Below are 16,768 nucleotides of genomic sequence, written 5' to 3' on the forward strand. Positions count from 1 at the left end.
CTTTTTTACTTTAGGAAACTCCACATCTTTTTTAAAGGCCCTTCCCATATTCACACTGCTTCTTGATAAGACATTTTTTTCCTTTCTTTGAAGGATAGTGAAATTGATTTTCTTGAAACATGGTTGGTAAACCATCAATTCATTCCACCTTACTTTATCATTATCCTTACTTATGGAATGCATTTCATCATTAGGACAGCTGCAGTGTTTGCCGGGCAAGGTGGCGTGTGCCTGTTGTCCTAGTTACTTGGGAGGCAGAGGCTTGTGGATTGCTTGAGCTCAGGGTTTCTGGGCTGCACTCAGCTGTGTTGATCAGGTGTCCATGCTGCATTGGGCATCAATATGGTGTTCTAGAGGGAGCTCTAGAATTTCAGGTTGTGTAACGAGAGGTGCACCGACCCAGGCTGGAAACAGAGCAGGCCAAAGCTTCCATGCCCATTGGTAGCAGGACAGCACCTGTGAGCAGTACGTGTAAAACAGCCTGAGCAAAATAGTGAGACCTAGCCTCTCTTTTTTGACTCAAATGTGAAAGTTTTGATTTTTACAAGGTGTAATAAATTATTTTCCCAAAACCAAATCTTTGTTTTCCTTTTGATATTTTTCCAGGAAATATGATGAACATTTGAACTGGGCCACGCATTTCAGCATAGCAGACAATTCTCCAGAATTGAGACATATTGCAACAACAAGCTAGCAGGCGGAGAGGACTGAAAACTCAGTGCAACCTAGAATAAATGGCTGTGTGATTTTCAGCAAGGATGACTCAAATGCATTCTTCCTTTTAGAGCACCTGTAGGATTAAACTGATCTGTCAAGTACAAAAGCATCCTTCATAGAGCAACTTAGAAATGCGCTTGCTGGCCCTTCTGCTGCATTTCTACGTCCAGCTCTAATTCATTTTTTGATTAGCCCTCATTCTTTTCATATGTGAATGAGAAGGAGAAATTACAGGGCCCTTCACTCTTTGAGCGAAACATGAAAAGACTGAGGGCTGTGCAACTCCCAAACGTTGGAGCCTCTGGCCTGTCGACCCTCGAACCTGCTCCTGCTCCAACCCGGCATCTCTTCTGGCCAGCAACCTCACAAACCCTGGAGGACCTGGCTACCTTTTGACTCTAAACCCCTGGGACTCCCATGAGTAGAGGCTCTACTCAAGTCTACTTCTAATCCCTGGCAGCAGCCCGGAACCGAGAACCCTTCACACTCTGCACCCACCAAGCCTGGCCTGTGCCAGAGTGAACAAAGACCACAAGGACGACCCCATGGCGACTGTGACCCCGAGTCCGGCACCCAAGGACCTCCCTCGACACTCCTGAAGAAGCCTGCAGCCTCAGAACCAGGTGCCCCCCCAACCGCGATCAACAGAGGGTAAGATTTCCCAACACCAAAAGGTACCCCTGCACCCGGCGCTCCGCGGCCCCCTGTGCCCAATCCCCGGGTACCTACCTATCCTCCAACTACCCAACTTACCTCTCGAAGTGGTGGTGGCACCTGAAGAATCTTCGTCCCCGAGCTTGCAGTCTTTTTCTAAACCACAGATTTCCCATTCAAATCAATTGAGCGCCCGAATGCTCAAAAGCACCCTGCACCCAGCCGTCCGAGTGGCCCTGGCAGTGCAACCTCTACATCTATCTACTTCCCCACTTGCCCTGGATAAGTGACCAGGAGCACAGCTCCCACAGCCACGTGGCCTGCTAGTCAGCACCCACCAACCAAGGCCCCCCTACCTCTCATAGGATAACATTGGGCCTAACTCTCTCTGCACCCGGCCACCCTTGTGCCGCTGAGGGTGAACCAACTGTACCTGCCTGACCCTGGGAGACGCCTGAGTCTATGCCCAGAACCTTAACTCTGCCAGTCGAGTACTTACCTTTAAACCGATAACTCAATCTTCTCCATAGGGTAACATTGACTGGTTTTTCCTGAAATTTCTTCCAAGTGTGGACTTTTCAAAACTTAAAATATTCACCAAAAATCAGCCGAGTAACCAAAACGAAAATACTCACCTGCTATTAGGTGAGCTCCCAGTGCTGGATCTTGGTGCCCAGCACTGACTCTGAAAAATACTTACAACTGTACTTACCAGTAACCCAATTTTCTCCCATAGGAAATCATTGACTGTTTTTCTGTGAAATTTCTTCTAAGTGTCAATTTCTGCAAACTTTAAATATTCTTTAAAAATCGTATAATTTCTGAAAACGTAATTACTTACCTGTTTTGGATAAAGGTCCCAGTACTGAGTCTAGGCACCCAGTACTGGATTACAAAAGTAACGAGAACATACTATGCCTGCAACTTGAATTTTCTGCCATAGGGAATCTTAGACTGTTTTCTATGAAATATTTTCTGTCAACTTTTAAAATAGCAAAATATTGTCTAAAAATCATCACAGTAATTAAGTCGACTTTTATCACTTGATTCCAAGTACTGACCCAGGACTGAATCTAGGATCCAGTCCTGGAAATCCAAAAGTAATCCTAAAAGTAATCTGTTGCAAATAACTTGAAACTTCCATTGAGCTCAATGCATTATTGTGTTTAAAATGTTGTTGCCTATTGCAACCACTTGTAACTTTCTACAAAAGTCAATTGCATATTGCAAAAGTATTTATATAAAGCATCTCATTCTGAGAAAGTATATTTTAATACCTATTGTTGGTTCTAAAATACAACAAGCATATATTTTTTGTAGATACACCATTGGCCTAGAGTTCGGTTATTGAGTGTGTGAGACCATTTGCTGACTGAGTGTGTGCAACAAATGCTTTACACTGTCCTCTGATACTGCCTTACTGCTAGACCAAGCTACCACTTTAGAGAGTAAGGTTATATCTAACTTTAGCCTCTGCCAAACCTCTGGGGACTGTGGACTCTGTACACCCTGTACCTATTTGGGAACAGTATATACAGAGCCACTTTCTCACACTGCAGTTCTCCAATATAGGTCTGTCAAGATCATTACTCAATCTACCTTGATTTGGCACAGGATAAAATAGGTCAAGAAGTCTCCTATGAAAAGATATGCAAATCTGTTCGAATCACTTTCCCTAGTCAGGGGACCCACTAGCTGGAAGGGGCAGGGAGGACCAAAATAGCTCATCGGTATAGAACACTGCATGAGCAGCTGATTTTGAGGTGGTAGAAGATAGAGTAATCCAACTGGACCTCAATAAACGGTTTCCTAATGTGCAATAGCCCCTGACCACCTCTGACGCAAAAGTGTAATCTCATACCTTTGCAGAATCAGGCATGCTTTCACCTGTTCAAGCTGAACTGACATTGGTCTTCTTGGCCAGCAGGAGTTCCTCTCTTGCAGCTGTTGAGGCTAGAGAACAGAATGACGTGTATTCATTCTTTATGGTAACTCTTCTAGCCCTCCCACTCCATACTACTTTAAAACTTCCGATGTTGCAGACGAGTTCCATCATTGTGACCCATGCTATTTTTCTCAATATTGGCTGGCTCGGCATAACAAGGGATGCCTACAGGACAGCCTAAATTGTGCCGGCAAGCTTCTACAGGGAGTCACTGGCAGATAAAGAGAAACTCAGCCCTAACCTGGCTCTTCTCTCTCACTCTCACTCTCCTTTCCCTTCTGTCCCTCTACCTGTCTCTCACTCTCTAAATACTAGTATTTATGTTGTATTCACTTCCCCGTCACAATCTTTCCGACCCTACTTCCTCTCTCCCTTCAATCAGTTCAACCCTCTTTTTTACTTTAGGAAACTCCACATCTTTTTTAAAGGCCCTTCCCATATTCACACTGCTTCTTGATAAGACATTTTTTTCCTTTCTTTGAAGGATAGTGAAATTGATTTTCTTGAAACATGGTTGGTAAACCATCAATTCATTCCACCTTACTTTATCATTATCCTTACTTATGGAATGCATTTCATCATTAGGACAGCTGCAGTGTTTGCCGGGCAAGGTGGCGTGTGCCTGTTGTCCTAGTTACTTGGGAGGCAGAGGTTTGTGGATTGCTTGAGCTCAGGGGTTCTGGGCTGCACTCAGCTGTATTGACCAGGTGTCCATGCTGCATTGGGCATCAATATGGTGTTCTAGAGGGAGCTCTAGAATTTCAGGTTGTGTAACGAGAGGTGCACCGACCCAGGCTGGAAACAGAGCAGGCCAATGCTTCCATGCCCATTGGTAGCAGGACAGCACCTGTGAGCAGTACGTGTAAAACAGCCTGAGCAAAATAGTGAGACCTAGCCTCTCTTTTTTGACTCAAATGTGAAAGTTTTGATTTTTACAAGGTGTAATAAATTATTTTCCCAAAACCAAATCTTTGTTTTCCTTTTGATATTTTTCCAGGAAATATGATGAACATTTGAACTGGGCCACGCATTTCAGCATAGCAGACAATTCTCCAGAATTGAGACATATTGCAACAACAAGCTAGCAGGCGGAGAGGACTGAAAACTCAGTGCAACCTAGAATAAATGGCTGTGTGATTTTCAGCAAGGATGACTCAAATGCATTCTTCGTTTTAGAGCACCTGTAGGATTAAACTGATCTGTCAAGTACAAAAGCATCCTTCATAGAGCAACTTAGAAATGCGCTTGCTGGCCCTTCTGCTGCATTTCTACGTCCAGCTCTAATTCATTTTTTGATTAGCCCTCATTCTTTTCATATGTGAATGAGAAGGAGAAATTACAGGGCCCTTCACTCTTTGAGCGAAACATGAAAAGACTGAGGGCTGTGCAACTCCCAAACGTTGGAGCCTCTGGCCTGTCGACCCTCGAACCTGCTCCTGCTCCAACCCGGCATCTCTTGTGGCCAGCAACCTCACAAACCCTGGAGGACCTGGCTACCTTTTGACTCTAAACCCCTGGGACTCCCATGAGTAGAGGCTCTACTCAAATCTACTTCTAATCCCTGGCAGCAGCCCGGAACCGCGAAACCTTCACACTCTGCACCCACCAAGCCTGGCCTGTGCCAGAGTGAACAAAGACCACAAGGACGACCCCACGGCGACTGTGACCCCGAGTCCGACACCAAAGGACCTCCCTCGACACTCCTGAAGAAGCCTGCAGCCTCAGAACCAGGTGCCCCCCCCAACCGCGATCAACAGAGGGTAAGATTTCCCGACACCAAAAGGTACCCCTGCACCCGGCGCTCCGCGGCCCCCTGTCCCCAATCCCGGGGTACCTACCTATCCTCCAACTACCCAACTTACCTCTCGAAGTGGTGGTGGCACCTGAAGAATCTTCGCCCCCGAGCTTGCAGTCTTTTTCTAAACCAGAGATTTCCCATTCAAATCAATTGAGCGCCCGAATGCTCAAAAGCACCCTGCACCCAGCCGTCCGAGTGGCCCTGGCAGTGCAACCTCTACATCTATCTACTTCCCCACTTGCCCTGGATAAGTGACCAGGAGCCCAGCTCCCACAGCCACGTGGCCTGCTAGTCAGCAGCCACCAACCAAGGCCCCCCTACCTCTCATAGGATAACATTGGGCCTAACTCTCTCTGCACCCGGCCACCCTTGTGCCGCTGAGGGTGAACCAACTGTACCTACCTGACCCTGGGAGACGCCTGAGTCTATGCCCAGAACCTTAACTCTGCCAGTCGAGTACTTACCTTTAAACCGATAACTCAATCTTCTCCATAGGGTAACATTGACTGGTTTTTCCTGAAATTTCTTCCAAGTGTGGACTTTTCAAAACTTAAAATATTCACCAAAAATCAGCCGAGTAACGAAAACGAAAATACTCACCTGCTATTAGGTGAGCTCCCAGTGCTGGATCTTGGTGCCCAGCACTGACTCTGAAAAATACTTACAACTGTACTTACCAGTAACCCAATTTTCTCCCATAGGAAATCATTGACTGTTTTTCTGTGAAATTTCTTCTAAGTGTCAATTTCTGCAAACTTTAAATATTCTTTAAAAATCGTATAATTTCTGAAAACGTAATTACTTACCTGTTTTGGATAAAGGTCCCAGTACTGAGTCTAGGCACCCAGTACTGGATTACAAAAGTAACGAGAACATACTATACCTGCAACTTGAATGTTCTGCCATAGGGAATCTTAGACTGTTTTCTATGAAATATTTTCTGTCAACTTTTAAAATAGCAAAATATTGTCTAAAAATCATCACAGTAATTAAGTCGACTTTTATCACTTGATTCCAAGTACTGACCCAGGACTGAATCTAGGATCCAGTCCTGGAAATCCAAAAGTAATCCTAAAAGTAATCTGTTGCAAATAACTTGAAACTTCCATTGAGCTCAATGCATTATTGTGTTTAAAATGTTGTTGCCTATTGCAACCACTTGTAACTTTCTACAAAAGTCAATTGCATATTGCAAAAGTATTTATATAAAGCATCTCATTCTGAGAAAGTATATTTTAATACCTATTGTTGGTTCTAAAATAAAACAAGCATATATTTTTTGTAGATAAACCATTGGCCTAGAGTTCAGTTATTGAGTGTGTGAGACCATTTGCTGACTGAGTGTGTGCAACAAATGCTTTACACTGTCCTCTGATACTGCCTTACTGCTCGACCAAGCTACCACTTTAGAGAGTAAGGTTATATCTAACTTTAGCCTCTGCCAAACCTCTGGGGACTGTGGACTCTGTACACCCTGTACCTATTTGGGAACAGTATATACAGAGCCACTTTCTCACACTGCAGTTCTCCAATATAGGTCTGTCAAGATCATTACTCAATCTACCTTGATTTGGCACAGGATAAAATAGGTCAAGAAGTCTCCTATGAAAAGATATGCAAATCTGTTCGAATCACTTTCCCTAGTCAGGGGACCCACTAGCTGGAAGGGGCAGGGAGGACCAAAATAGCTCATCGGTATAGAACACTGCATGAGCAGCTGATTTTGAGGTGGTAGAAGATAGAGTAATCCAACTGGACCTCAATAAACGGTTTCCTAATGTGCAATAGCCCCTGACCACCTCTGACGCAAAAGTGTAATCTCATACCTTTGCAGAATCAGGCATGCTTTCACCTGTTCAAGCTGAACTGACATTGGTCTTCTTGGCCAGCAGGAGTTCCTCTCTTGCAGCTGTTGAGGCTAGAGAACAGAATGACGTGTATTCATTCTTTATGGTAACTCTTCTAGCCCTCCCACTCCATACTACTTTAAAACTTCCGATGTTGCAGACGAGTTCCATCATTGTGACCCATGCTATTTTTCTCAATATTGGCTGGCTCGGCATAACAAGGGATGCCTACAGGACAGCCTAAATTGTGCCGGCAAGCTTCTACAGGGAGTCACTGGCAGATAAAGAGAAACTCAGCCCTAACCTGGCTCTTCTCTCTCACTCTCACTCTCCTTTCCCTTCTGTCCCTCTACCTGTCTCTCACTCTCTAAATACTAGTATTTATGTTGTATTCACTTCCCCGTCACAATCTTTCCGACCCTACTTCCTCTCTCCCTTCAATCAGTTCAACCCTCTTTTTTACTTTAGGAAACTCCACATCTTTTTTAAAGGCCCTTCCCATATTCACACTGCTTCTTGATAAGACATTTTTTTCCTTTCTTTGAAGGATAGTGAAATTGATTTTCTTGAAACATGGTTGGTAAACCATCAATTCATTCCACCTTACTTTATCATTATCCTTACTTATGGAATGCATTTCATCATTAGGACAGCTGCAGTGTTTGCCGGGCAAGGTGGCGTGTGCCTGTTGTCCTAGTTACTTGGGAGGCAGAGGCTTGTGGATTGCTTGAGCTCAGGGGTTCTGGGCTGCACTCAGCTGTGTTGATCAGGTGTCCATGCTGCATTGGGCATCAATATGGTGTTCTAGAGGGAGCTCTAGAATTTCAGGTTGTGTAACGAGAGGTGCACCAACCCAGGCTGGAAACAGAGCAGGCCAAAGCTTCCATGCCCATTGGTAGCAGGACAGCACCTGTGAGCAGTACGTGTAAAACAGCCTGAGCAAAATAGTGAAACCTAGCCTCAATTTTTTGACACAAATTTGAAAGTTTTGATTTTTACAAGGTGTAATAAATTATTTTCCCAAAACCAAATCTTTGTTTTCCTTTTGATATTTTTCCAGGAAATATGATGAACATTTGAACTGGGCCACGCATTTCAGCATAGCAGACAATTCTCCAGAATTGAGACATATTGCAACAACAAGCTAGCAGGCGGAGAGGACTGAAAACTCAGTGCAACCTAGAATAAATGGCTGTGTGATTTTAAGCAAGGATGACTCAAATGCATTCTTCCTTTTAGAGCACCTGTAGGATTAAACTGATCTGTCAAGTACAAAAGCATCCTTCATAGAGCAACTTAGAAATGCGCTTGCTGGCCCTTCTGCTGCATTTCTACGTCCAGCTCTAATTCATTTTTTGATTAGCCCTCATTCTTTTCATATGTGAATGAGAAGGAGAAATTACAGGGCCCTTCACTCTTTGAGCGAAACATGAAAAGACTGAGGGCTGTGCAACTCCCAAACGTTGGAGCCTCTGGCCTGTCGACCCTCGAACCTGCTCCTGCTCCAACCCGGCATCTCTTGTGGCCAGCAACCTCACAAACCCTGGAGGACCTGGCTACCTTTTGACTCTAAACCCCTGGGACTCCCATGAGTAGAGGCTCTACTCAAATCTACTTCTAATCCCTGGCAGCAGCCCGGAACCGCGAACCCTTCACACTCTGCACCCACCAAGCCTGGCCTGTGCCAGAGTGAACAAAGACCACAAGGACGACCCCACGGCGACTGTGACCCCGAGTCCGGCACCCAAGGACCTCCCTCGACACTCCTGAAGAAGCCTGCAGCCTCAGAACCAGGTGCCCCCCCAACCGCGATCAACAGAGGGTAAGATTTCCCGACACCAAAAGGTACCCCTGCACCCGGCGCTCCGCGGCCCCCTGTGCCCAATCCCGGGGTACCTACCTATCCTCCAACTACCCAACTTACCTCTCGAAGTGGTGGTGGCACCTGAAGAATCTTCGTCCCCGAGCTTGCAGTCTTTTTCTAAACCAGAGATTTCCCATTCAAATCAATTGAGCGCCCGAATGCTCAAAAGCACCCTGCACCCAGCCGTCCGAGTGGCCCTGGCAGTGCAACCTCTACATCTATCTACTTCCCCACTTGCCCTGGATAAGTGACCAGGAGCCCAGCTCCCACAGCCACGTGGCCTGCTAGTCAGCAGCCACCAACCAAGGCCCCCCTACCTCTCATAGGATAACATTGGGCCTAACTCTCTCTGCACCCGGCCGCCCTTGTGCCGCTGAGGGTGAACCAACTGTACCTACCTGACCCTGGGAGACGCCTGAGTCTATGCCCAGAACCTTAACTCTGCCAGTCGAGTACTTACCTTTAAACCGATAACTCAATCTTCTCCATAGGGTAACATTGGCTGGTTTTTCCTGAAATTTCTTCCAAGTGTGGACTTTTCAAAACTTAAAATATTCACCAAAAATCAGCCGAGTAACGAAAACGAAAATACTCACCTGCTATTAGGTGAGCTCCCAGTGCTGGATCTTGGTGCCCAGCACTGACTCTGAAAAATACTTACAACTGTACTTACCAGTAACCCAATTTTCTCCCATAGGAAATCATTGACTGTTTTTCTGTGAAATTTCTTTTAAGTGTCAATTTCTGCAAACTTTAAATATTCTTTAAAAATCGTATAATTTCTGAAAACGTAATTACTTACCTGTTTTGGATAAAGGTCCCAGTACTGAGTCTAGGCACCCAGTACTGGATTACAAAAGTAACGAGAACATACTATACCTGCAACTTGAATTTTCTGCCATAGGGAATCTTAGACTGTTTTCTATGAAATATTTTCTGTCAACTTTTAAAATAGCAAAATATTGTCTAAAAATCATCACAGTAATTAAGTCGACTTTTATCACTTGATTCCAAGTACTGACCCAGGACTGAATCTAGGATCCAGTCCTGGAAATCCAAAAGTAATCCTAAAAGTAATCTGTTGCAAATAACTTGAAACTTCCATTGAGCTCAATGCATTATTGAGTTTAAAATTTTGTTGCCTATTGCAACCACTTGTAACTCTCTACAAAAGTCAATTGCATATTGCAAAAGTATTTATATAAAGCATCTCATTCTGAGAAAGTATATTTTAATACCTATTGTTGGTACTAAAATAAAACAAGCATATATTTTTTGTAGATAAACCATTGGCCTAGAGTTCAGTTATTGAGTGTGTGAGACCATTTGCAGACTGAGTGTGTGCAACAAATGCTTTACACTGTCCTCTGATACTGCCTTACTGCTTGACCAAGCTACCACTTTAGAGAGTAAGGTTATATCTAACTTTAGCCTCTGCCAAACCTCTGGGGACTGTAGACTCTGTACACCCTGTATCTATTTGGGAACAGTATATACAGAGCCACTTTCTCACACTGCAGTTCTCCAATATAGGTCTGTCAAGATCATTACTCAATCTACCTTGATTTGGCACAGTATAAAATAAGTCAAGAAGTCTCCTATGAAAAGATATGCAAATCTGTTCGAATCACTTTCCCTAGTCAGGGGACCCACTAGCTGGAAGGGGCAGGGAGGACCAAAATGCTCATCGGTATAGAACACTGCATGAGCAGCTGATTTTGAGGTGGTAGAAGATAGAGTAATCCAACTGGACCTCAATAAACGGTTTCCTAATGTGCAATAGCCCCTGACCACCTCTGACGCAAAAGTGTAATCTCATACCTTTGCAGAATCAGGCATGCTTTCACCTGTTCAAGCTGAACTGACATTGGTCTTCTTGGCCAGCAGGAGTTCCTCTCTTGCAGCTGTTGAGGCTAGAGAACAGAATGACGTGTATTCATTCTTTATGGTAACTCTTCTAGCCCTCCCACTCCATACTACTTTAAAACTTCCGATGTTGCAGACGAGTTCCATCATTGTGACCCATGCTATTTTTCTCAATATTGGCTGGCTCGGCATAACAAGGGAAGCCTACAGGACAGCCTAAATTGTGCCGGCAAGCTTCTACAGGGAGTCAATGGCAGATAAAGAGAAACTCAGCCCTAACCTGGCTCTTCTCTCTCACTCTCATTCTCCTTTCCCTTCTGTCCCTCTACCTGTCTCTCACTCTCTAAATACTAGTATTTATGTTGTATTCACTTCCCCGTCACAATCTTTCCGACCCTACTTCCTCTCTCCCTTCAATCAGTTCAACCCTCTTTTTTACTTTAGGAAACTCCACATCTTTTTTAAAGGCCCTTCCCATATTCACACTGCTTCTTGATAAGACATTTTTTTCCTTTCTTTGAAGGATAGTGAAATTGATTTTCTTGAAACATGGTTGGTAAACCATCAATTCATTCCACCTTACTTTATCATTATCCTTACTTATGGAATGCATTTCATCATTAGGACAGCTGCAGTGTTTGCCGGGCAAGGTGGCGTGTGCCTGTTGTCCTAGTTACTTGGGAGGCAGAGGCTTGTGGATTGCTTGAGCTCAGGGGTTCTGGGCTGCACTCAGCTGTGTTGATCAGGTGTCCATGCTGCATTGGGCATCAATATGGTGTTCTAGAGGGAGCTCTAGAATTTCAGGTTGTGTAACGAGAGGTGCACCGACCCAGGCTGGAAACAGAGCAGGCCAAAGCTTCCATGCCCATTGGTAGCAGGACAGCACCTGTGAGCAGTACGTGTAAAACAGCCTGAGCAAAATAGTGAAACCTAGCCTCTCTTTTTTGACTCAAATGTGAAAGTTTTGATTTTTACAAGGTGTAATAAATTATTTTCCCAAAACCAAATCTTTGTTTTCCTTTTGATATTTTTCCAGGAAATATGATGAACATTTGAACTGGGCCACGCATTTCAGCATAGCAGACAATTCTCCAGAATTGAGACATATTGCAACAACAAGCTAGCAGGCGGAGAGGACTGAAAACTCAGTGCAACCTAGAATAAATGGCTGTGTGATTTTCAGCAAGGATGACTCAAATGCATTCTTCCTTTTAGAGCACCTGTAGGATTAAACTGATCTGTCAAGTACAAAAGCATCCTTCATAGAGCAACTTAGAAATGCGCTTGCTGGCCCTTCTGCTGCATTTCTACGTCCAGCTCTAATTCATTTTTTGATTAGCCCTCATTCTTTTCATATGTGAATGAGAAGGAGAAATTACAGGGCCCTTCACTCTTTGAGCGAAACATGAAAAGACTGAGGGCTGTGCAACTCCCAAACGTTGGAGCCTCTGGCCTGTCGACCCTCGAACCTGCTCCTGCTCCAACCCGGCATCTCTTGTGGCCAGCAACCTCACAAACCCTGGAGGACCTGGCTACCTTTTGACTCTAAACCCCTGGGACTCCCATGAGTAGAGGCTCTACTCAAATCTACTTCTAATCCCTGGCAGCAGCCCGGAACCGCGAAACCTTCACACTCTGCACCCACCAAACCTGGCCTGTGCCAGAGTGAACAAAGACCACAAGGACGACCCCACGGCGACTGTGACCCCGAGTCCGACACCAAAGGACCTCCCTCGACACTCCTGAAGAAGCCTGCAGCCTCAGAACCAGGTGCCCCCCCCAACCGCGATCAACAGAGGGTAAGATTTCCCGACACCAAAAGGTACCCCTGCACCCGGCGCTCCGCGGCCCCCTGTCCCCAATCCCGGGGTACCTACCTATCCTCCAACTACCCAACTTACCTCTCGAAGTGGTGGTGGCACCTGAAGAATCTTCGCCCCCGAGCTTGCAGTCTTTTTCTAAACCAGAGATTTCCCATTCAAATCAATTGAGCGCCCGAATGCTCAAAAGCACCCTGCACCCAGCCGTCCGAGTGGCCCTGGCAGTGCAACCTCTACATCTATCTACTTCCCCACTTGCCCTGGATAAGTGACCAGGAGCCCAGCTCCCACAGCCACGTGGCCTGCTAGTCAGCAGCCACCAACCAAGGCCCCCCTACCTCTCATAGGATAACATTGGGCCTAACTCTCTCTGCACCCGGCCACCCTTGTGCCGCTGAGGGTGAACCAACTGTACCTACCTGACCCTGGGAGACGCCTGAGTCTATGCCCAGAACCTTAACTCTGCCAGTCGAGTACTTACCTTTAAACCGATAACTCAATCTTCTCCATAGGGTAACATTGACTGGTTTTTCCTGAAATTTCTTCCAAGTGTGGACTTTTCAAAACTTAAAATATTCACCAAAAATCAGCCGAGTAACGAAAACGAAAATACTCACCTGCTATTAGGTGAGCTCCCAGTGCTGGATCTTGGTGCCCAGCACTGACTCTGAAAAATACTTACAACTGTACTTACCAGTAACCCAATTTTCTCCCATAGGAAATCATTGACTGTTTTTCTGTGAAATTTCTTCTAAGTGTCAATTTCTGCAAACTTTAAATATTCTTTAAAAATCGTATAATTTCTGAAAACGTAATTACTTACCTGTTTTGGATAAAGGTCCCAGTACTGAGTCTAGGCACCCAGTACTGGATTACAAAAGTAACGAGAACATACTATACCTGCAACTTGAATTTTCTGCCATAGGGAATCTTAGACTGTTTTCTATGAAATATTTTCTGTCAACTTTTAAAATAGCAAAATATTGTCTAAAAATCATCACAGTAATTAAGTCGACTTTTATCACTTGATTCCAAGTACTGACCCAGGACTGAATCTAGGATCCAGTCCTGGAAATCCAAAAGTAATCCTAAAAGTAATCTGTTGCAAATAACTTGAAACTTCCATTGAGCTCAATGCATTATTGTGTTTAAAATGTTGTTGCCTATTGCAACCACTTGTAACTTTCTACAAAAGTCAATTGCATATTGCAAAAGTATTTATATAAAGCATCTCATTCTGAGAAAGTATATTTTAATACCTATTGTTGGTTCTAAAATAAAACAAGCATATATTTTTTGTAGATAAACCATTGGCCTAGAGTTCAGTTATTGAGTGTGTGAGACCATTTGCTGACTGAGTGTGTGCAACAAATGCTTTACACTGTCCTCTGATACTGCCTTACTGCTCGACCAAGCTACCACTTTAGAGAGTAAGGTTATATCTAACTTTAGCCTCTGCCAAACCTCTGGGGACTGTGGACTCTGTACACCCTGTACCTATTTGGGAACAGTATATACAGAGCCACTTTCTCACACTGCAGTTCTCCAATATAGGTCTGTCAAGATCATTACTCAATCTACCTTGATTTGGCACAGGATAAAATAGGTCAAGAAGTCTCCTATGAAAAGATATGCAAATCTGTTCGAATCACTTTCCCTAGTCAGGGGACCCACTAGCTGGAAGGGGCAGGGAGGACCAAAATAGCTCATCGGTATAGAACACTGCATGAGCAGCTGATTTTGAGGTGGTAGAAGATAGAGTAATCCAACTGGACCTCAATAAACGGTTTCCTAATGTGCAATAGCCCCTGACCACCTCTGACGCAAAAGTGTAATCTCATACCTTTGCAGAATCAGGCATGCTTTCACCTGTTCAAGCTGAACTGACATTGGTCTTCTTGGCCAGCAGGAGTTCCTCTCTTGCAGCTGTTGAGGCTAGAGAACAGAATGACGTGTATTCATTCTTTATGGTAACTCTTCTAGCCCTCCCACTCCATACTACTTTAAAACTTCCGATGTTGCAGACGAGTTCCATCATTGTGACCCATGCTATTTTTCTCAATATTGGCTGGCTCGGCATAACAAGGGATGCCTACAGGACAGCCTAAATTGTGCCGGCAAGCTTCTACAGGGAGTCACTGGCAGATAAAGAGAAACTCAGCCCTAACCTGGCTCTTCTCTCTCACTCTCACTCTCCTTTCCCTTCTGTCCCTCTACCTGTCTCTCACTCTCTAAATACTAGTATTTATGTTGTATTCACTTCCCCGTCACAATCTTTCCGACCCTACTTCCTCTCTCCCTTCAATCAGTTCAACCCTCTTTTTTACTTTAGGAAACTCCACATCTTTTTTAAAGGCCCTTCCCATATTCACACTGCTTCTTGATAAGACATTTTTTTCCTTTCTTTGAAGGATAGTGAAATTGATTTTCTTGAAACATGGTTGGTAAACCATCAATTCATTCCACCTTACTTTATCATTATCCTTACTTATGGAATGCATTTCATCATTAGGACAGCTGCAGTGTTTGCCGGGCAAGGTGGCGTGTGCCTGTTGTCCTAGTTACTTGGGAGGCAGAGGCTTGTGGATTGCTTGAGCTCAGGGGTTCTGGGCTGCACTCAGCTGTGTTGATCAGGTGTCCATGCTGCATTGGGCATCAATATGGTGTTCTAGAGGGAGCTCTAGAATTTCAGGTTGTGTAACGAGAGGTGCACCAACCCAGGCTGGAAACAGAGCAGGCCAAAGCTTCCATGCCCATTGGTAGCAGGACAGCACCTGTGAGCAGTACGTGTAAAACAGCCTGAGCAAAATAGTGAAACCTAGCCTCAATTTTTTGACACAAATTTGAAAGTTTTGATTTTTACAAGGTGTAATAAATTATTTTCCCAAAACCAAATCTTTGTTTTCCTTTTGATATTTTTCCAGGAAATATGATGAACATTTGAACTGGGCCACGCATTTCAGCATAGCAGACAATTCTCCAGAATTGAGACATATTGCAACAACAAGCTAGCAGGCGGAGAGGACTGAAAACTCAGTGCAACCTAGAATAAATGGCTGTGTGATTTTAAGCAAGGATGACTCAAATGCATTCTTCCTTTTAGAGCACCTGTAGGATTAAACTGATCTGTCAAGTACAAAAGCATCCTTCATAGAGCAACTTAGAAATGCGCTTGCTGGCCCTTCTGCTGCATTTCTACGTCCAGCTCTAATTCATTTTTTGATTAGCCCTCATTCTTTTCATATGTGAATGAGAAGGAGAAATTACAGGGCCCTTCACTCTTTGAGCGAAACATGAAAAGACTGAGGGCTGTGCAACTCCCAAACGTTGGAGCCTCTGGCCTGTCGACCCTCGAACCTGCTCCTGCTCCAACCCGGCATCTCTTGTGGCCAGCAACCTCACAAACCCTGGAGGACCTGGCTACCTTTTGACTCTAAACCCCTGGGACTCCCATGAGTAGAGGCTCTACTCAAATCTACTTCTAATCCCTGGCAGCAGCCCGGAACCGCGAACCCTTCACACTCTGCACCCACCAAGCCTGGCCTGTGCCAGAGTGAACAAAGACCACAAGGACGACCCCACGGCGACTGTGACCCCGAGTCCGGCACCCAAGGACCTCCCTCGACACTCCTGAAGAAGCCTGCAGCCTCAGAACCAGGTGCCCCCCCAACCGCGATCAACAGAGGGTAAGATTTCCCGACACCAAAAGGTACCCCTGCACCCGGCGCTCCGCGGCCCCCTGTGCCCAATCCCGGGGTACCTACCTATCCTCCAACTACCCAACTTACCTCTCGAAGTGGTGGTGGCACCTGAAGAATCTTCGTCCCCGAGCTTGCAGTCTTTTTCTAAACCAGAGATTTCCCATTCAAATCAATTGAGCGCCCGAATGCTCAAAAGCACCCTGCACCCAGCCGTCCGAGTGGCCCTGGCAGTGCAACCTCTACATCTATCTACTTCCCCACTTGCCCTGGATAAGTGACCAGGAGCCCAGCTCCCACAGCCACGTGGCCTGCTAGTCAGCAGCCACCAACCAAGGCCCCCCTACCTCTCATAGGATAACATTGGGCCTAACTCTCTCTGCACCCGGCCGCCCTTGTGCCGCTGAGGGTGAACCAACTGTACCTACCTGACCCTGGGAGACGCCTGAGTCTATGCCCAGAACCTTAACTCTGCCAGTCGAGTACTTACCTTTAAACCGATAACTCAATCTTCTCCATAGGGTAACATTGGCTGGTTTTTCCTGAAATTTCTTCCAAG

At 45.2% G+C, this 16,768-nt stretch overlaps 5 non-coding genes across 5 annotated transcripts; all 5 read left to right on the forward strand.

Annotated features, from left to right (window-relative positions):
• Nucleotides 1-210: 210 nt before the first annotated feature.
• LOC146854409 (signal recognition particle RNA) lies at nucleotides 211-510 on the forward strand. The gene has a single exon (XR_014959103.1).
• Nucleotides 511-3,917: 3,407 nt separating this feature from the next.
• LOC146854410 (signal recognition particle RNA) lies at nucleotides 3,918-4,217 on the forward strand. Its single transcript, XR_014981644.1, has one exon.
• Nucleotides 4,218-7,625: 3,408 nt separating this feature from the next.
• On the forward strand, nucleotides 7,626-7,925 carry LOC146854411 (signal recognition particle RNA). Its single transcript, XR_014981582.1, has one exon.
• Nucleotides 7,926-11,331: 3,406 nt separating this feature from the next.
• On the forward strand, nucleotides 11,332-11,631 carry LOC146854412 (signal recognition particle RNA). The gene has a single exon (XR_014959150.1).
• Nucleotides 11,632-15,039: 3,408 nt separating this feature from the next.
• Nucleotides 15,040-15,339, forward strand: LOC146854413 (signal recognition particle RNA). Its single transcript, XR_014981583.1, has one exon.
• Nucleotides 15,340-16,768: the final 1,429 nt, after the last annotated feature.

This window comes from Triturus cristatus, chromosome 4_1, assembly GCF_964204655.1.
Source record: "Triturus cristatus chromosome 4_1, aTriCri1.1, whole genome shotgun sequence".
In the NCBI taxonomy this organism is placed as follows: Eukaryota; Metazoa; Chordata; class Amphibia; order Caudata; family Salamandridae; genus Triturus; species Triturus cristatus.